General features: G+C 39.1%; 1 long non-coding RNA gene across 2 annotated transcripts in view; it reads right to left on the bottom strand.

The window, feature by feature from the left end:
• Positions 1-21,277, bottom strand: part of LOC116529919 — a 29,119-nt gene extending 7,842 nt beyond the window's left edge. The window contains exons 1-2 of one of the 2 annotated variants that reach the window (XR_004259740.1): positions 9,297-21,277; positions 8,513-8,660 (exon numbers count right to left, since the gene is read on the bottom strand). This is a non-coding gene — a long non-coding RNA (uncharacterized LOC116529919). Of the gene's footprint in view, positions 1-7,055; positions 8,661-9,296 lie in introns of those variants that run through there. The other variant, XR_004259739.1, reaches the window with a different exon arrangement.
• Positions 21,278-21,674: the final 397 nt, after the last annotated feature.

Genomic DNA, 21,674 nt, shown 5'->3' with positions numbered 1-21,674 from the left:
TAAAGAGGAATGAACAAAGTCTCCAAGAAATATGGGACTATGTGAAAAGACCTAATCTATGTTTGATAGGTGTACCTGAACGTGATGGAGAGAATGAATCCAAGCTGGAAAATGCTCTTCAGGATACTATCTAGGAAAACTTCCCCAACCTAGCAAGGCAGGCCAATATTCAAGTTCAGGAAATACAGAGAACACCACAAAGATATTCCTCAAGAACAGCAACCCCAAGGTACATAATCATCAGATTCACCGGGGTTGAAATGAAGGAGAAAATGCTAAGGGCAGCCAGAGAGAAAGGTCGAGTTACCCACAAAGGGAAGCCCATCAGACTCACAGCAGATCTCTTAGCAGAAACCCTATAAGCCAGAAGAGAGTGGGGGCCAATATTCAACATCCATAAAGAAAAGAACTTTCAACCCAGAATTTCATATCCAGCCAAACTAAGCTTAATAAGTGAAGGAAAAATAAAATCCTTTGCAGACAGGCAAGTATTCAGAGATTTCATCACCATCAGGCCTGCTTTACAAGAGTTCTGTAAAGAGGCACTGAAGATAGAAAGAAACAACCAGTACCAGACACTCCAAAAACATACCAAATGGTAAAGAGCATCAACACAATGAAGAAATTGCATCAACTAACAGGCAAAACAGCCAGCTAGCATCAAAATGTCAGGATCAAATTCACACATAACAATTAACCCTAAATGCAAATGGGCTAAATGCCCCAATCAAAAGACACAGACTGGCAAATTGGATAAAAAGACAAAACCCATTGGTGTGCTGTATCCAGGAAACCCATCTCACATGCAAGGATACACAAAGGCTCAAAATAAAGGGATGGAGGAAGATTTACCAAGCAAATGGAGAGCAAAAAAAAGCAGGACTTGCAATCCTAGTCTCTGATAAAATGGACTTTAAACCAACAAAGATCAAAAGAGACAAAGAAGGACATTATATAATGGTAAAAGGATCAATGCAACAAGAAGAGCTAATGATCCTAAATATATACGCACCCAGTACAGGAGAACCCAGATACATAAGACAAGTTCTTAATGACTTACAAAGAGACTTAAACTCCCACACAATAATATTGGGAAACTTTAACACCCCATTGTCAATATTAGACAGATCAACGAGACAGAAAATTAACAAGGCTATCCAGGACTTGAACTCAGACCTGGACCAAGCAAACCTAATACACATTTACAGAACTCTCCACACCAAACCCACAGAATATACATTCTTCTCAGCACCACATCACACCTACTCTAAAATTGAACACATAATTGGAAGTAAATCACTCCTCAGCAAATGCAAAAGAATGAAAATCATAAACAGTCTCTCAGACCACAGTGCAATCAAGTTAGAACTCAGAATTGAGAAACTAACTCAGAACCGCACAGCTTCATGGAACAACTGGCTCTTGAATGTTGACTGGATAAACAATGAAATGAAGGTAGAAATAAAGATGTTCTTTGAAACCAACGTGAATGAAGACACAACATACCAGAATCTCTGGGACACATTTAAAGCAGTCTCTAGAGGAAAATATATAGCAATAAATGCCCACACGAGAAGCAAGGAGATATCTAAAATCAACACCCTATCATCAAAATTGAAAGAGCTAGAGGAGCAAGATCAAAAAAACTCAGAAGCTAGCAGAAGACAAGAAATAACTAAGATCAGAGCAGAACTGAAGGACATAGAGACACACACACAAAAAAACCCTTCAAAAAAATCAATAAATCCAAGAGCTGGTTTTTCAAAAAGATCAGCAAAATAGACAGACCACTGGCCAGATTAATAAAAAAAGTAAAGAGAGAATAATCAAATAGATGTAATAAACAATGGTAAAGGGGATATCACCACAGATTCCACAGAAATATAAACCATCATCAGAGATTATTACAAACAACTCTATGTACATAAACTAGTAAACCTGGAAGAAATGGATAAATTCCTGGACACTTCCATCCTCCCAAGCCTAAACCAGGAAGAAGTCGAAACCCTGAATAGACCAATAACAAGGTCTGAAGTTGAGGCAGGAATTAAGAGCCTACCACCCAAAAAAAGGCCAGGTCCAGACGGGTTCACAGATGAATTCCACCAGACATACAAAGAGGAACTGGTACCATTCCTTCTGAAACTATTCCAAATAATCCAAAAAGAGGGAATCCTTTACAAATCATTTTATGACACCAACATCATCCTGATACCAAAACCCGGCAGAGACTCAGCAAGAAAACAAAACTTCAGGCCAATATCCATGATGAACATAGACGCAAAAACCTTCAATAAAATACTGGGAAAATGATTGCAACAGCACATCAAAAAGCTTATCCACCATGATCAAGTAGGATTCATCCTGGGGATGCAAGGCTGGTTCAACACATGCAAGTCTATAAACATAATTCACCACATAAACAGAACCAAAGACAAAAACCACATGATCATCTCAATAGATTCAGCGAAGGCCTTTGACAAAATTCAACAGCGCTTTATGCTAAAAACTATCAATAAACTAGGTATGGATTGAACGTATCTTAAAATAATAAAAGCTATTTACAACAAACCAACAGCCAATATCACACTGAATGGGCAAAAACTGGAAGCATTCCCTTTGAAATCTGGCACTAGACAAGGATGCCCTCTCTCACCACTCTTATTCAATACAGTAATGGAAGTTCTAGCCAGAAAAATCAGGCAAGAAAAAGAAATAACGGGTATTCAAGTAGGAAGGGAGGAAGTCAAATTGTCTCTATTTGCAGACAACATGATTGTGTATCTAGAAGACCCCATTGTCTCAGCCCAAAATCTCCTGAAACTGATAAGCATCTTCAGCAAAGTCTCAGGATACAAAATCAATGTGCAAAAATCATAAGCATTCCTATATACCAATAACAGACTTACTTAAAGAGAGCCAAATCAAGAACGAACTGCCATTCACAATTGCTACAAAGAGAATAAAATATCTAGGAATACAACTAACAAGTAATGTAAAGGATCTCTTCAAGGAGAACTACAAACCACTGCTCAAGGAAATAAGAGAGGACACAAACAGTTGGAGAAACATTTCATGCTCATGGTTAGGAAGAATCAATATCGTGAAAATGGCCATACTGCCCAAAGTAATTTACAGATTCAATGCTATCCCCATCAAGCTACCAATGACCTTCTTCACAGAACTGGAAAAAACCACTTTAAACTTCATGTGGAACCAAAAGAGAGTCTGCATAGACAAGTCAATTTTAAGCAAAAAGAACAAAGTGGGAGGCATCACACTCCCTGACTTCAAACTATACTACAAGGCTACAGTAATCAAAACAGCATGGTACTGGTACCAAAACAGAGATACAGACCAATGGAACAGAACAGAGGCCTTGGAGGCAACACAACACATCTACAACCATCTGATCTTTGACAAACCTGACAAAAACAAGCAATGGGGAAAGGATTTCCTGTTTAATAAATGGTGTTGGGAAAACTGGCTAGCCATGTGCAGAAAGCAGAACATTCTTTTGAACATTCGTGTGCATGTGTCCAAACTGGACCCCTTCCTGACACCTTACACTAAAATTAACTCCCGATGGATTAAAGACTTAAACATAAGACCCAATACCATAAATACCCTAGAAGAAAATATAGGCAAAACCATTCAGGACACAGGCATAGGCAAGGACTTCATGACCAAAACACCAAAAGCACTGGCAACAAAAGTCAAAATAGACAAATGGGACCTAATCAAACTCCACAGCTTCTGCACAGCAGAAGAAACAGCCATTAAAGTGAATCGACAATCAAAAGAATGGGAAAAAATTTTTGCAGTTTACCCATCTGACAAAGGGCTAATATCCAGAATCTACAAAGAACTAAAACAGATTTACAAGAAAAAAATAAACAAGCCCATTCAAAAGTGGGCAAAGGATATGAACAGACACTTTATAAAAGAAGACATACATGAGGCCAACAAACATGAAAAAATGCTCATCATCACTGGTCATTAGAGAAATGCAAGTCAAAACTATATTGAGATACCATCTCATGCCAGTTAGAATGGCGATCATTAAAAAATCTGGAGACAACAGATGCTGGAGAGGATGTGGAGAAATAGGAACACTTTTATACTGTTGGTGGGAGTGTAAATTAGTTCAACCATTGTGGAAGACAGTGTGGCACTTCCTCAAGCACCTAGAAATTGAAATTCCATTTGACCCAGCAATCCCATTACTGGGTATATATCCAAAGGATTATAAATCGTTCTAGTATAAGGACACATGCACGCGAGTGTTCATTGCAGCACAGTTTACAATAGCAAAGACCTGGAACCAATCCAAATGCCCATCAATGATAGACTGGACAGGGAAAATGTGGCACATATACACCATGGAATACTATGCAGCCATCAAAAACGATGAGTTCGTGTCCTTTGTAGGGACATGGATGAACCTGGAAACCATCATTCTCAGCAAACGGACACAAGAACAGAAAATCAAACACTGCATGTTCTCACTCATAGGCGGGTGTTGAACAATGTGAACACATGGACACAGGGAGGAGAGCATCACACACTGGGGTCTGTCGGGGGAAAATAGGGGAGGGACAGCGGGCGGTGGGGAGTTGGGGAGAGATCGCATGAGGAGAAATGCCCAATATAGGGTCAAGGGGAGGAAGGCAGCAAATCACACTGCCATGTGTGTACCTATGCAACAATCTTGCCTGTTCTTCACATGTACCCCAAAACCTAAAATGCAATATTTTTTTTTTTATAAAAGGAAGAAATTATTTTCATTGGATAGGATGAGTATACTGACATAGGAAATCTGGAGACTAGTTTGGTAAAGTCCTGAGAAATAGCTCGAAAATTGATGATAGGCAAATCTCAATTCAGAGTTACTTCCTTGAGATCTTTTGTTTTCTTCTGAAAGTCAAAGGCAGAAGAATTTCAGATTAGCTGAGGTTTCTGGTTCTTGAGTCTGGTTAAATCTTTCCTTGCTACTCTCCTCTCTCCTTTTCCAGGTACTGGTAAACTTTTTGGGTTAAAATATTAGCAAGAACATAACAATGGGAACATTCCCTCTGTTTTTACAAACCATCTACATCTTTGGCTGCAAGATCAACTTCATATACATAATTATCTCTTGCTGAAAACATTTCATCTTGATTAATTAAAGGACTTCTGCTGCTACTAACAGCAGGGAGGAATTTCTGGAAAGGACTCCAAAGGCACTTAGCCTCTTTAAAAGCTCTACTGCCCACAAGTCTAGACTAGCTGATGCCTGCTGCTACTTCAATCATTTTATCTAGTATGGCACTTCTGCAGGTGGGGTTGCATACTTTCTATTGCTTCTGTTACAATTTAACACTACTGACATAATCGACAACGTTAATTTTTTAAAATGCTTTTCTATTTTAAATGTCATAGATTTTCATTGTAGAACATTTAAAAATACAGAGAAACACAAAGAAGAAAATAAAAATCATCTATAATCACACCACTAGGTAATAAATGGCAATTAATTTGTTGTCATTTTTCTCACTGTTGTATGTAACACAGACACAAAAAGCCTTACGTGTAAATCTTCTCAAGAATCCCTAATTACTTTCTAATAGCAAGTTTGCAGAAATGGAATAGCTGGCTGACAAAGTTTGAACATTTTCAAGTCTTTTGCTATAATCTTGCCAAATTGGCCTTCAGAAGGATGCACCAATTCATTCTCCTAAAGAGGTTTAAGGGAGTAACTGTTTATCTGCATTCTCAACAATATTCAGTCTTCAAAGTAAAATTTTACCAATTTGACAGTTTAAAATGAGAATCTCATTTTTACTGAAATTTCCTAGAATTGAATTCTGTTTCATAATTGGCCATTTGTATGCAGGCCCTAGGGAATGGTTCCCTAATGCTGTCTTCTCAGTTTCCTACTGAGATGGTTATCTGCTACCTTTCAGTTTGCAGGTCAGCTAATTGTTTGGTAGTTTCAACTGTCAGATCTTTTCTAAAAATAATTTTTTTCAACTTTTATTTAAGAATCCAGGTACATGTGCAGGTTTGTTACAAAGCTATAATATGTGATGCTGAGGTTTGGGATACGAATACATACATCACTCAGATAGTGAGCATGGCACCCAATAGGTATTTTTTTCCAACACTTACCCCCACCCACTTCTTGTATTTCTCAGTGTTTATTGTTCCCATTTTTATGATCATGTGTACCCAATGTTTAGTTCCCACCTATAAGTGAGAACATGCAGTTATTAGTTTTCTGTTTCTGTGTTAGTTTGCTTAGGATAATGGTTTCCAGTTCCAAACATGTTGCTACAAAGGACATGATTTCATCTCTTTATGGCTGTGGAGTATCCCATGGTGTATATGTACCCCATTTTCTTTATCCAATTCAGAGTTGATGGGCACCTGGTTTGATTCCACATCTTTGCTATTGTGAAAAGCACTGTGATGAACATATGTGTGCATGTGTCTTTTTGGTAGAATGATTTATCTTCCTTTGGGTGTATACCCAGTAGTGGGATTGCTAGGTCAAATGGTAATTCAACTCTCAGTTCTTTGGGAAGTCTCCAAACTGCTCTCCACAGTGGCTGAACTAATTTACATTGCCACCAACAGTGTATAAGTGTTCCATTTTCTCCACAGCCTTGCCAACATCTATCTTTTGACTTTTAACAAAAGCCATTCTACTGGTTTGAGATGGTATCTCACTGTGGTTTTGATTTGCATTTCTCTGATGATTAGTTATGATGAACATTTTTTCATGTTTGTTGGCTATTACATCTTCTTTTGAGAAGTATCTGTTCATATCCTTTGCCCACTTTTTAATGGGATTGTGTTTTGCTTATTGATTTGTTTTAGTTCCTTTTTGATTCTGGATATTAGACTTTTGTTGGATGCATAATTTGTGAATATTTTCTCTTATTCTGTAGGTTGTCTTTTTACTCCCTTGATAGTTTCTCTTGCTGTGCAGAAGCTCTTTAGTTTAATTAAGTCCTTTTCATTTTTGCTCCAAAAATGAATTTTACGGCAATGTTTGTTTCATATATAGTTCATTTTTTTAATCTTCTCTAAGAAGGTCATGGAAAGTGAATGCATCTTAAAAACAGTCCAAAGTACTCTGCTTTCAAATTTGCAAGTAATCCTTCTTTCTAATCCACTCATATAATTACTCTGTTTTAACATTGTGTACTGACTCCTTTCCACTTTTCAAATGAAAACCAAACCTACTTTGAAAAAACTAGGTAGAGCTACACTGTTCATTACAGTAGCCACTAGCCACATGTGGCTATTTACATTTAAATTTTAAAAATAAAATAATTAAAATTTCACTTACTCACTTGCTCAACAGCCACATGTGGCTAGTAACTGCCATATTGACATCACAGATGTCAGACTTTCATAGATAGTTCTGGACAGCACTGATAACATTTTAACTGTTCCAATCCCTGGACCTGCTCTCTCCCATATCTCTAGCCTCTCAGAATACCCTTCTCCCTTTCTTTGGCTAATTCCCACTTGTTCCATGTGGTGAGCAGGTCTATGCAAACCTAACTCCAAAGGCCAAGGGAACTGAGAGGCCAAAGCAAGAAGTTGACAAATCCAGTTTCTTAGAAAAAAACTTTTACTAGGGACTTAGGAACAGAAACAAGGTCTCTGGTGGCCATGAGACGGTGGATTCCTACACTTGTAGCAAGCTTTTAGAGTAAAACATGGGCAGGTGATCATGTTTAAGATTTTCTTGTGAAACTTGTGATATTGGGAAGGTAAGGGAAGCATCTTTTTCAGGCTATCTATGCTATAACATTGTTTAAAGACCTTGCTGCAGAAAACTTTGCTAGGTAGGAGTCAAATATTAGCCATCACGGCAATTTCACCTCAAGATGGTGTCACTCTGGCCGTGCAATAGGTTGTTTTTCTACACCACTTGTCCTTCAACATACAGCTCAGACATCACCTACTCTGGGGCAGCCTTTCCTGACTACGTGCTTCCCCACCTGGACTGCATGCCCTTTTTGGGCCCATTAGAGTCCTGGGCATAGAGTACTGATTGCAGTCCATCTTAGACATTTGTTCACTGGTTCTTGTCCCCTGCCAGCTCACTGAGGGAAGAGTATGTGTCTTTACATTCTGATTCTCTAGTTCCCAGCTAAGTTCTGAAAAACAGACAGAACTTGGTGTCTGCTGAATAAACAGACTGCTCACCATTTGCCCCACCCTGTGCAGAGGCAATGGTTTATCCTTCAAAATTCTCAAAAACTAAAAACACACCAAAAGAAATTCAAGAAGCAACATATTTATATTAAGGATAATTTAATTATTAAGAATAATAAAATAATGAAATACACAGGTGTATTTTATGAGCTGCCTCACAAAGGGCAGTGACCACAGCAATACTACAACATTGCTCTTGTTTATATACAGTACATATATATACACGTATTAACTTTATGCTTGAACAAGTATTTATTATTGGAACAATTCTAAACAATATCATTCTAATTATTCTTACCATAAATAAAAGCCGTTGCAAAAGCATGTCTTTTATCTTTAGTCCTCCAGAGTCTCTCTGGGGTCTTCATCTAATTTTCCTTCTAAAGTTACAGCATTTTGCTGGGAGAATGTGCATTTGCTAGTGCCAAGCCCAGATACTTTTTTCTCTTTTAAATAAAAAATAATCACAATTAATATATAATTCTTAGAGGAAAAATTTTAAAATACTGATACATATAAAGAATAAAAGAAAGCCCACTTATCATCCTGCCACTGAATGACAATCTCTGTTTGCATTTGGATGTCTATCTTCTTCCAATTTTAAAATATATGGATATATGTTTTTTCTTTCCTGCATAAGTGAGATTATACTGTGCTTAATTTTAAAACTTTTTTCAATTAACACATAATGAATTATATGTCAATAAATATATTTGTAACATTATTTTAAATGTCTACCTAGTGTTTTATTGTAAAAATATATCATTTAAAAAATGACTCTCATTTTTAGGAGCTTAGATTGTTTTCATTTCTCCCCCATCATGTTAATAGCGATGTGAGGGTTCTCCCTCTGCCTAAGTGTTTTCCAGGGATCTGCTGGTCTAACTCTGTTCTCTTCCAAGGAAGAAACAAGGAACGGCCTTCTTTTGGGGCCTTAGCGGGTGTCAGGGAAAGGTGATTATAAACCAGCTTAGGCCAACCCCGGAACAAACCAGCCAAATTAATGGGTTCAGAGTGTTATTCTGGGTTCAGTGGGCCAGGGTTAGTGGATTCCCTAAAACAGAGTCTGAGGCAAAGCTTACCTGCTAATGCTTTTTCGGGATGTGCCATGGCGGGGTTGCAAAAATAAGAGAAAGGAAAATCCAGGCTGGGAGGAAGGAGAGTGAATACTCGTTAACGAGTTGGTCACAGCTTCATGACAAAACAGCCGGATGCTTGGTGGTATGAGACATCCCTGGCAGGACAAACCAAACCACTGAGCCTAGGAATCATCCACAGGAGGGAAGGAGGGCATAGAGTTTATTGGCAGCTTCTTTGGGGTTTTTTTTTCCCCCTCTATTTGGTCCAATGTCACCCTATGGGGATAAACTGTCTCTCACTTTCAGGTTGTGTCACCTGGTCCCTCTGAAGAGCCATGGTAGGGGCCAGTCTCATATTCCAAGTTGTGGCACTTCCTCTGTATCTGAAAGTGGTGGGAAGAGTCAGGGCCTCCCAGGGTGTGGTCAGGGGAGTGTGGGTGTCAGAGATGCTGTGGCTCCCTGCCCTGACAGACAGGGTCCTGCCAGAGGCTGAGGCAGGGGTTGCAAAATAACTAAGCAATGGCACCATTGGAGGAGAGGGGTGCTTGCTAGCATTTCAAGACTGTGGTTTTCCCAGTAGTATCAAAGCCCTTGGTTTGGAGAACAAAGACATTCTGCAGAGTGCTTTCTAGAAGAAACACTAAGACCCAAGCTACCCAGGAGGGTAGGGCAGGAACAGAGCATTAGAAAGAACGGGAAAATGAAACTAAGTTCTGTAGGCCGGAAAGCTCCACCTTTCCTCTGGGGACAGAAAAAGAGCAAGAGGTCTGATGGGGACACTTGGCTAACCAAGCTACGTCTTCCAGTGCATCTCTCGCCCTGGGTTACCCAGCCCGCAGGACTCCAAGCAGGCAGCCTGGACTTACCCAGGAAGCAGGCTTGAGGGGGATGGGCAGATAAAAACCTGTGCACATTCTCATATACCCCTGAGAATAATGACACCTCACAAATGAGCACACCAGTACAAGGGGTAGAGGCAGAGGGAGGAGGAGAACTTTGCAGTGAGAATGGGGCTCAGAGTTCATTTAGGTAAACTGGGTGGTTTCCTTTTGACTTTCCAGACATGAAACAGGGCACATTTCCTGTAATCGGCTGGAAAGCAGCAGCAAAGCAAAGGAAGAAACCAGGGTGTGAAATAAGGTGGAAGAGGCAGGGACAAAAGACAATGAGTCTGCTGGGTGGTTTTCCTGAGGTCTAGTGATGCCAAGAACAAGCTGAAGCAACACGTTGATGTTTATGAGTCTCATGCACCGTGAAATTTGCTTGGGGCATTGTTAATCAGCCGACTCTTGGCTTCTCTTTGTAGCCTTTAGTTTTCCAAAAAACCAGATGGTAGTTTTTCTTGTTACAAGAATTTGAACACAGACAGGAGGCTCAGACAGACTGTAAGGTTGTCCTGCCTTTGAATGTAACTAAGGATGGGCTTAAATATCTTCCCCAGTTTCCCACTGCTGGAGGATAAAATAAAGAGCTCTGTGGCGTGGGCACCCTCAAGCTGACCCTCACATCTTGCCATCTTTACCTCCCATCCATTACAATGGCCATGACCCTGCCCTGGCACCAAGCCCTCCAAATGACACCACCTGGTCTTTCAGGCCTCTGTCCCCACCCTAAAAGCTCTTTCCCTGACGTCCTCTCATTTCTCTTCTGGGGATCATTTGCATCAAGACTCAGTTCAGGTTCGTCTCCTGAAACATTTCCCATGGCCAGGTGACTCTGGCCCACTTTCCCCGCTGCTCCTAGAGTGAACAGACTTCTAGGTTAGCTCTGACAACACATTGTAGCTATCTGAATGCATGGATGCCTTTTCCTATTAGATTATGGACTTCTTGAGAACAAGGATCATAGTATTGATTTTTTGGTCCTTAAGTATCTAGAACAGTATCCGCTACTTGGAAGGTTCCCAGAAAATGCTGGCTGGCTGAGAAAGCAGTTGTGTTTCCAGAGGGCTTCCCTGACACACTCACTGCCTTGCTCATCCTGCTGCCCAGCCATAGCTGTTTAGCTGTGACTCCTCTGTGATGCTCCAGCTCCTTGATGACAAAGATACAAACTTGCTACCTCTACAACAATGCCTAGCACGTTCTGGGTGTTAAAAATGTTGACATTAGGAAAATGTGCAGTATTGTAGGTAATTTTATATTATCCAGAGATGGAGCTCAGACTATAGTCATCATGAGACTAGCAAGTTTTCTGAGTGCAAGCACTGAGCTAGGCACATCACATACCTCAGACCGCTGATCCTCACAGGAACTTTTAGAATAGGTTTCCATTTTGCAGATGAGGAGGGAGTAGCTTGAGGAACTAAGTGATTTGCTCCAAAACACACATGCAGAAAGTGGCAGAGATGGGATGTAAACTCTGGACCGAATGTGTAATGGCCATGCGTTACATCAGGGCCTCCCAGGCTCAGATTCTCTGATGTAAGCCAAAGTTTTGGCTCTGGCCCTTAGTGCCTATAATTTCAGCTACCTGTCAACATCTGAACTTCAGAGAAAGGAGAACGAACCATCTTCCCCCAACTCCACTCAGTTCTTCTCACAGCCCACCTAACTGTTCCATGATATAGCTAATCAGGTACTTGGCTGAGGGTGGGACCAGCATCAAGACATTTTAGTACTTTCTGGGAAGGGTCAATATATGGTTATCTTTCATATAAACAGAGGCTGGAGAGTTTAAATGAACTTGCCCAAAGTCATGCATCAGGCAAATGGATAGCATGAATTGGAACTCCTTTTGGACTCCAGGGCTTGTGCTGGAAAGGCAGGTCAGGCCTATCTTGTGGTCCACCTTGAAAGTCAGGGTAAGGTCCACAGGCAATATCAAGAAGTCACTGGGAAGGTTTTTGAGCAAAGGAGCAATAAGGTCAGAGTTACAGTTGAGAACAGTAGTCTAGCTGTGAAGAAGAGAGAGTCTAGCATGGAGGGGGAGCAGCTGATGATGAGATTATTTAGGAGGCAGTTGCCAATTTGAGAGTTGTGCCTAGAAGAGGTTTGCTTTTAAACACATGAAGCTTGAGATGACAGGACAGGAGGAAATGTCCAGAAGGCAGTTGGAGGTGGGAGGTGGAAAAGAGATGCTGACTGGAAGTAGAGATCCAGGAGATGCCACAGAAAGGTAAATGAGGCCACCAAGTGCTGGGGTTAGGGCAAAGGGGGACAACAGGCTGAGGGGTAAGCTTGAAGATTTGGCTTATTCAGAGGGCAGAAGAGGAAGACTGTGAAAGACAGCAAGAAGCAGCAACTTGGGTAGCAGATGCCAGAATCCCCTCTACAGGATGGAAGTGTGTAGAGAAACACTTGGGTCAGCTGTGAGGGGGCGGGGGTGAGAGTGAGGAAGTGGAGAATGAGAGACCAGGAAACAAGAAGGTGAGAGGGCCCTCTGCCAGAAGTGAGGAACCTGAGATGAGGTTGTGGAGCAGAGAAAAAGACGGGAGGGCTGGGAGAGGGAAGTTGGGGGTGGCTTTTACAAACATGGGGTTTTAGAGTAGCTTGCACTGCTCTCATGAAGGCTCAGCTGTCCCTCCAAACCTTCATTAAAGTCTCTAAATGCACAAAAACCTGGTGCGTGAGTGTTGGGGGAAATCCAGGAAGAGGGCAGTGGCTTTAAGAGGGGTAGAACAGGGATCAAACTCTAGAATGGAGATCTAACCTAAGCAATGGTAAGCTGATGAATGGAAGACGTTCCGTAGAGACAGAGGCTCAGAGTCAGTGGTCTGAAAATGTAAACACACTGGAAATTTATGAAACCTTAGAGAGGGCAGTGGACTTGGGGTACGGCCAATTTCATCTAAATCTTAAGGGACATACAGATTCCAGTTCAACATCTGCACTACAACATTATCATGGATGATCATAACTATTAAATATTCTTTCTGAACAAGCAAAATGTGTTGGTGGATTTTACAAGATTAAACATGAGTGAGGCAAGCCCTCAATGAATTGGTTTGGAGATTTAGGAGGCTGGTGGGAGATCTTAATACAGCATTACATAGACATGGTTTATATCAGTCATTATAGGGCAGGCCGCCCAGCAGCGAGTCATTAGTTTAAATTGTCTGCTGGAGAACATCTCTGGGACTTTTCTGGTCCCTTTGCTCATGAGTAATTATTTCCTAGAAAACTTTTTCCAACCCAAATGTTCTTCCTGATCTAGAATAATGATGTGACCTAACTGAGCATGTTGCTGCAAAGCAAGGAGGCAGAAGCCTAGAAACCTGCTCTCGCTGCCTGTCCTGCAGTTGCTGGGAGGGTTTGTAACCTTCACTAGGGTCAGGCTGGGGATGGCAGGAAGCTAGGGCTCTGAGCACACTCCTGTGCTGGGATAAAAACGGAAGCTCAGGGGGTTGGCTAAGGCCCCACCCCTGGTCTCTGCACATTTTTACCACAGAGACTGATGAGACATTTCCTCTTTTTCATTTGTGTAAGTCATAGACAAGGGGTGTGTTTGCCTGTATGTGCCCACCTGTCTCTAAGCAATTTAGGGAATTTTGGCTTACACTAGGAGACGCATGAGTGCCAACCAAATTTTGTAAAAGTGCCTCATTGAAATCCCACCAAAAAGATAATGATTTTAAAGAGGCAATAAAATGAAATGATGGCTTTCTTGCAGTTATTTCATAATATGCTTTCTGCCAGGCTCTCCCAGCTTGCCTAAAGAAAAGGAGAAATGAAAATACTCGGCTTGTCAATTTTCCGCTTTTCTACAGTAATCACTGGATATGCTGAAAGATTGTATTAAATTCATGAGTGTTACTTGGCTACTAGGCATCCTATCGTTCTTATCTATAAATGTTACCATACATTAAAGAGTTAGCGGTCCTTACATGTAAAACATTTAGAAGTGCTGCTCCATGGTTGAATAATTTGGTGTGAGATCTTGTGACAGATTGCATTTTTCATAGATGGCTACAACCATAGCTGCTGTTACACACATTCTTAAGATGTGACACTGGCACTTCTCCCACTGAAAGGTGGGTTCTATGTCTTCTCTGCCTCTGCTCCAACATGGGGCAAGATTTATGACTGTTTTAACTAATAGAGTATGGTAGAAGTGAGGTCTGTGACTTTAGAGGATAGGCCATTAAAGATGATGCAGCATCCTTTTTGTCTTTTGGAATACTTGCTTTGGAGCCTTAAGCTATCATGTAAGATGCCTGACTACCCTGCAGCTGTCATGCTGGGAGGAAGCCCAGGCTGCATGGGAAGGTCTAGTCTGGCTGATAGCCTCAGCTGAGGTTCCTGCCAACAGCTAGAATCAGATGCCAGATATGGGAGTGAAGATGCCTCCAGATGATTCAAGCTCCCAGCCATCAAGTCTTTCCAACTGACGTCCCACACATTATGGAGCATAAATAAGAGGTCTCTGCCATGCCAAATTTCTTACCTACAGAATATGAGTGTCATAATGTGGTTGTTTTACACCACTAAGTTTTGGGCTGGCTTGTTACATGGAAATATTAATTGGAACAGATATAAAACCAGGAGCCCTGTTCACTCCCTAAGTCCTTCCAAGATACTTTGTTGGAGAGTTAGAGCTTCTTAGAACACTATATTTGAAAACCTCTGGACTAACTACTCTTCAGTGGCTCTGTTTGTAATAAACCTAGAGTTTAAGAGTTTCATCAAGAAAGAGAAGAATCTTACCTAGTGTTATGGATTGAATTCTGTCCCCCTAAAAGATGTTGAGGCCTACCTTTCAGGACCTGCGAATATGACCTTATTTGAAAACAGGGTCCTAGCAGATTATCAAGTTAAGATGAAGTCATTAGGGTGTATGGCTATGTTCTTATAAAAAGGGGACATTTTGACATAGAGATAGATAGGCACGGGGAGAATTACCATATGAAGATAAAGGCAGAGATGGAGGTAATGCATCTACACGTCAAGGATCATCAATGATTGCCAGCAAACTACCAAAAGAGAGGAGAGAGGGACAGAACAAACTCTCCCTTACAGTCCTTGGAAGGAACCAATGCTGTTGCAAACATGGTGCTTTACAACTGAGACAATAAATCTCTGTTTAAGCCATGCAGTTTGGGGTACTTTGTCATGGCAGCCCTAAGAAACTCATGTACCTAGGAATGAATTTGAACAGAGATGATGTTCCCTCACGTTCCAAGGCCCTCAGCTAATAGAGTTAGGCATTTTGATTGATTCTATGGGTTTGTTTTAGAGCCAACTGGGTTCAAGTTACAATGGTAAACACCACAAGGAAATATAGAGATAAAGAAGTCTTGGTTTCTGCACTCAATGGGCCTCCAACTTTGCAAGGAAGATATGATAGGCCCTAAAACAATCCAAGTGGTAAGTGCCTTAAATAATGAGGCAGGTAGGAAGTGTAGAGAAAGTCTAAATACGTATTGAAAACTCTTAAAAAACTAACGGATTTTAATACATGCAGGGCCCTAGATTGGATTTGGATGGACAGAACTGATGATAGAAAGGGCATTTCTATGAATATCCAACACTCTGTGTGCCCCTGTCTGATCAAAGTACATAAATAGAGTAAGTATAACTCCTTTATTGTTGAATCTACTTAAAGCATTTGTAGAATCCTGGATAAATTTTTGTATAATGTTTTTTTCCTCCCTGTACACATGAGAAAAAAATATGATTCTAAACATTTGAAAACAACCCAGAATTCAACTTTTGTCTTACAAAGTGTAGTACACTGCTATTAAGAATGTTCACACAGGATATGGTTCAGAGAGTGGGGAAATAATGAGGTGGGGGGGGATGGAGAACGTCATTATCAGTTTTTCCCGTAAGATTTTGAAATTAACTTTCTGGCCTTTTTGATGCAAGTTCTTGGTCAGATTTATAACTGAAGCACTTAGTAGTCATTAGCAGTTTCTGAGTTAGGGAAAGTTACCCGGAAATAATTACCTAGCTGGTTTGCTGTGCTTGAGATTTGATTATTTTAAAGTTGGTAGGATTTGAAGGGCAACAAATCATCCTAAATTTTAGAAAGTGTGTTAAACACCCTTTATCAGGAGGCTGCTTTCTAAGCTCCATTCTCTCCTTACCTCCCAACAAATGACAGCCTTATTTAATATAAACCATGTTTTTAATCTGACATTCTTTGTATTTCCCATTTGACATGAAATCAGTTTCTTTTCTTGTTTTCTTTTTTTTTAAGAAACGGGGTTGTCACCATATTGATGCTGAACTTGGTGCAGACACCCGATTGGCATAGCGCACTACAGCCCAGAGCTCCTGGGCTCAAGCGATCCTCCCACCTCAGCCCCCCGAGGAGCTGGGACTACAGGCACTCACCACCTCACCGGACGAAATCAGTTTCTTTGAGAGGTTATCTGGACTTAAGAAAATATTTACGTAGCTAAATGTTTAGATTACATTGTTTTTACTAAAGCTGAATCTCTAGTTTTCAATTTTACAAGTATGAATTTATTTTAAATACTTCATCACTAAAGGCTGTCAACATCCTGTCTTTGTTTCTAGATGCATAAAACTACTAAATCTGTTAGCATGCTCTTATTGTTAAGGTTCAAAGTGTGATTACCAGGGAAGTCTATGAGTCACACCACCAGAGGCTACAACTGGGGAGAGTTAAGAAAAAACAGTCTTCTAATTTTGAACAAACTGACTTCCTGTTGGAAAGGGTCACAGAAAAGCCATGTACCCATGAAATAAAACTTGGTTTTTATTTAGAGATCATTGTTGTACATAGCCTTTTAGAATTTTGTTGAGAGTGGCAACTCTGAAAACTAATTTTCATAAAGAAATTTAAATTACTAAAATATAATTTATTCATACAGCTCAATAGACATGAACAGAACTCATAAGCTTATGGACATTTACTGCTCGAATGCATAGGGAGTACCTCTTCACATTTTTGCACAGGTTTTCATTATTCTTGGACTAAGTCATCTTAAGATGTCCAAAGCTGTCCGAATATTAGAGTATGATTTTAACAAAATTGTCACACATAGTCTATATTAAATTACCATAAAATCCCAAGAACCTTCCCAATCCAAAGTGAAGAAATGCTATATATTTTTTGCCATATCAGCAACACTTCTGGGGAGTTTTTTTTTTTTTTTTTTAATTAGAAGAACTGTGGAGGAGATAAAAAATGTAAAACTTAGAGGTTGCCTGTTTTCTTTCACTTTTCCTGAGATGTCTGTTACCTGATAAGAATTGAACCAAACAGTATTTTTTTTTAATGGAAGAAGTCTAGATGTAACTCAAGTTGAAATAAAATTAATTGTGTAAAGGATTAAAAAATAAGGAGAAAGCCCATTTTCTACTTGTTCTCAAACTTTATAACAGAAAAATCCCCGAATCCCTGAATAATCAGAATGGCCAATTTGGTTTACATGTTTGATAATATAATTGCCTACCTTGTATCTTTTATGCAAAATATTCAAACTGAAAATATTCTATCACTTATGATATGCCTGATCATATAACTATTTATTTGGACTGAAATGTGTTCAAATATGTTTAAATGTGAAATCTACAGTATAGTCTGCAGTCAAATATCCATACTTACACAAAATTACGTATCTAATGAACAGCTTTCACTTTTTGCCTACTTGGATATTCAGGATGAGGTTCAAAGTTACATTCAGAAATATGTGGGCCTTGTGTTCTGACAGTGTAAATGCTCCACTGAGTCTCAAATGAACTTCAATGACTTCCTTTCTATGCATTCACTTCTTCACCCAAACAAAACGCTTATGTTACTAGCTAATAATAACTAATAACTGAATCAATTTAAAATTTTCAGAGTTTATCTCAATACTCTATATAAATGAAAAGACTAGAAGATAGGACGGTGGAGAATGGCAGTGGGCAGAGTTTTTTTTCTATATGTGCAGATTGCACTGAAATCGCCAGATGTCTCTAATCTATTGCATTCCAGAATTTCTCCAGAGCTCTCACACTATCTCTTCTAATTTCTGCTACTCACATTTACATAGCCTCCCCCATCACACTCACCACCCTTCCTTATCAACAATTCTTCTCCAGAGGGCTGATTATCAATAAAATAAACACTATTAAAATATATGTAAAGTGAAAATTTAGCTTTGAAAATTACCCATCATTTCTTATGCATAAGAGGTCACAAAGTTTCCTTGTAGAGGGCTTCCCTAAACCTGGAGTGAATGTGGTTAATTAGAGGAGGCCTCCTTGCTGTGCAGCATCATTCTGATACCTTTAAGTAATCACAGTCATTACTATAAGACTATTTACTGAAAGCTGAGCTGGACAGCCAATGTACAATCTGATCTGGCAAATGCACAGAAATTGCACTCCAGATTACATATTAAGGCACTAATTACTCAAATGAAACTCCAGGGGCACCTTAGGTAGATACAGTAGAGTGAATTAAGGAAGGAAATAATTAGTCACAATTACAGAAACTAGCTCAACACAAAGTGAAAGAATGCATGCAGCTTACTTCCTGCAGAGAAAAGGGAGCCTTAGTAATAGTTTAAGAAATGCAAACGATAAACATGATTCCTAAAAATGAGTAAGAAAGGGACAAATCTCTATTTTAAGTTACAAAAAACTACTTTATTTTTCTGTTTCTATGTACTACATATCCAAATAACATTAAGACATTTTATCATGAATTTACACTATGACAAATCAACTTTCAAGCATTTTCTTGACTGTTTTAGAGGTTCTGCCAGCATTTGACACAATCTGAATACATACAGACAGAGTAAACAGGGTCAAAAAGAAAACTGAGTGAGCACATAAGGCATGGAGTTTGAACTCCAATAAAAATATTCATTAAAGAGGCAGAATGAGGTGGGGGGAGTGAAGAAACACATTTACATCACATTAAAAACCATGCATAGAAACTGTTATTGAACACGGTCAAGAAATTAAGTTTTCCAAATTTATATATCCACTTTTCAAGGTATTCTGATAAAAAAAAAATTCCTTTGGTCAGGGAGAGACCCTCCTTTACCTCTCAAAAATGAACTTAAAGATGCTACCTTTATTGGTGAGTGACTTCGGGAAGATGGAAGAGTGGATGCTTAGTTTGGAAGGCTGGCAGGAAACTTCCAGTAGCATGTCACTGAGGCCTAAATCTCAAAAAATCATGGCAGGTCTGGTGAAGACTATCCAAGTTTTCTTGCAATGTTTCTAAATAGAAAGAAAAGAGAAAATCTTCTTGATCTTTTAGGCAGCCTCCTCACTGACAACCAAGCTGTTTTGCTAATTTGTTTTGCTAACTTGAGGTTAGTATGGAATGCTATCCTGAGTTACTAAGATCCTACTAAAAATACGACTGTTTGAATCACATTATCACATTCAGAATTCATAGGAGAATGTTAATTGAATCTTAATTTAGTATCTAAAAACAAAGTAGAATTATATTGAAATTGATCTTATCTGTTCCCAACTAATTATTGCTGGCACTTTTCATATGATGGATCAGGAATGTCTGCTGCTTAAATAAATATATCATTTCCATTGATCAGGTATTTGGTATGAAATTAGAGGGTAAAAAAAACTACTTAAAGGATGGACTTTTCTTATAATAGAAAATAAAAATAAATAATAGCACAACCCTTCTTGAGGAAAGTGTCAATAAGGGATATAAAGATTTTGTCTTCTCTTTTTAAATATCAGAAATCCTGAATAGCATATTGTAAGAATTTGGACTTCACTTATCCCAAGCAAACAAGGAAGATTTTTGTCAAAGACCCGCTCCATAAAGACGACTTGAGAGCCAGGTAAATGGCTACATCTGAACAAATTACTTATAGCAGGTATGTTTTCCAAGCCTTTCTGAAAAAGCAGTACCTACTGCATAATATGCAATGTAAATTGTTAAAACTCCTTGAAATAGCTGGGAAATACAATGGCAGGGGAAGAGGTGGGTGAAGAATAACACTTGAAATACGAGATTTCACTGTACCAAGAATCTTTATATTAAAAGAGCTGGTATTCAAAACAAAAGCAAATCAAACCCAACACAAAACAAGAAAATGCAGTAGTTTCTGAGGTGTGGTCTTCTTTGGTGAGTTCCACTGGGATATACTTATATGCTCTCTTTCAACCTGACCATCACCAAACAATTGTTTGTTCTGTACTTAACAATTAAAACTGACCAAAAGGCTTATCCACCATGAGCTTCAAGCAGCCATAGGAGATAAGAACACATATGGTGCTTTTATATTTATACAAAGCAATTTTTCATGAATCCTATAGAGATTGGGGAAACAGAGCTATAATAGTCATTCCTTTTTAGAAAGAGCACTTGCAAAATACAGAAAGTGATTAGGTAAATATCCCTCTATAGTGAAATGATCAGTTAAAGAACTTTAGAAAAGTCAGCAGTTCATTACCTGAGTTTCCCATTTAAAGGCTAAATAGTAATTAAATGCTTTTTACTTAAGAAAGTGAACAAAAACTTACAATATTAAAAAGGGCCAGTGTCAGAAAATTTAGACTCAAACTTAAGTTTGAGACTTTTGAAGTTTTATAAAAGCTAATAGGAATATCTATGAATTTTCCTTCTTAGTTAAAACATGAAGTCATAGAACTATACTGACTTACTGGATGTTATCAAAATTTAGGTTGGAAGTCAGCCTGCAAAATCATTAAAAAACAAATCAATATTTTTTGAAATTTTGAGCAAATTTTTACAAGTGATAAAAATAAATTATTAGTAACTTCAGTTATGAACCCATATGAGATTTTTAGTTAACCCCCAAATAAAGACTTCAGCATAAATGTGATTTTTAACCTGAAGAGATCCCTTTTGAAGGGTAATATAGAAAGTAAGTATAAATTTTATCCAGAAAAATAGTGCACCCAGTGTTTTGCTAGCAGTTACCTAAGCTTGTCTTTCAACAAGGTGTTTTTGTTATGCTCAACCATGGACAATCTGCCAATAAATTATTTGTTTAAAACAGATAGGGCTGGGTGTGGTGCCTCACACCTGTAATCCCAGCACTTTGGGAGGCTGAGGCAGACGGATCACCTGAGATCAGGAGTTTGAGACCAGGCTGGCCAACATGGAGAAACCACATCTCTACTAAAAATATATAAAAAATTAGCCAGGTGTTGTGGCGGTCACCTGTAATCCCAGCTACTCGGGAGGCTGACGCAAGAGAATTGCTTAAACCCAGGAGTCGGAGGTTACAGGGAGCCAAGATTGCGCCATTGCACTCCAGCCTGGGTGACAGAGTGGGACTTTGTCTCAAAAAAAGACAAAACAAAAAACAGGGCTATGTTTCTAAATACAACACATTGTTCAAACTCAGGATTCCAACAATATTCTAAAATTGAATGCTTTATCATACAAGAACTATAACCATGTTATTCTAAACACACTATTTCAATTACAGGTCTGAATAAATTAGCAAAATAAGCATTCTAAAACATTAAC

The sequence above is a fragment of the Sapajus apella genome, unplaced genomic scaffold, assembly GCF_009761245.1.
Source record: "Sapajus apella isolate SASKATOON/1434 unplaced genomic scaffold, GSC_monkey_1.0 scaffold64, whole genome shotgun sequence".
NCBI lineage: Eukaryota > Metazoa > Chordata > Mammalia > Primates > Cebidae > Sapajus > Sapajus apella.
Note: the sequence above shows the minus strand (reverse complement) of the source record. Positions and strands in the feature narration are given on the sequence as shown.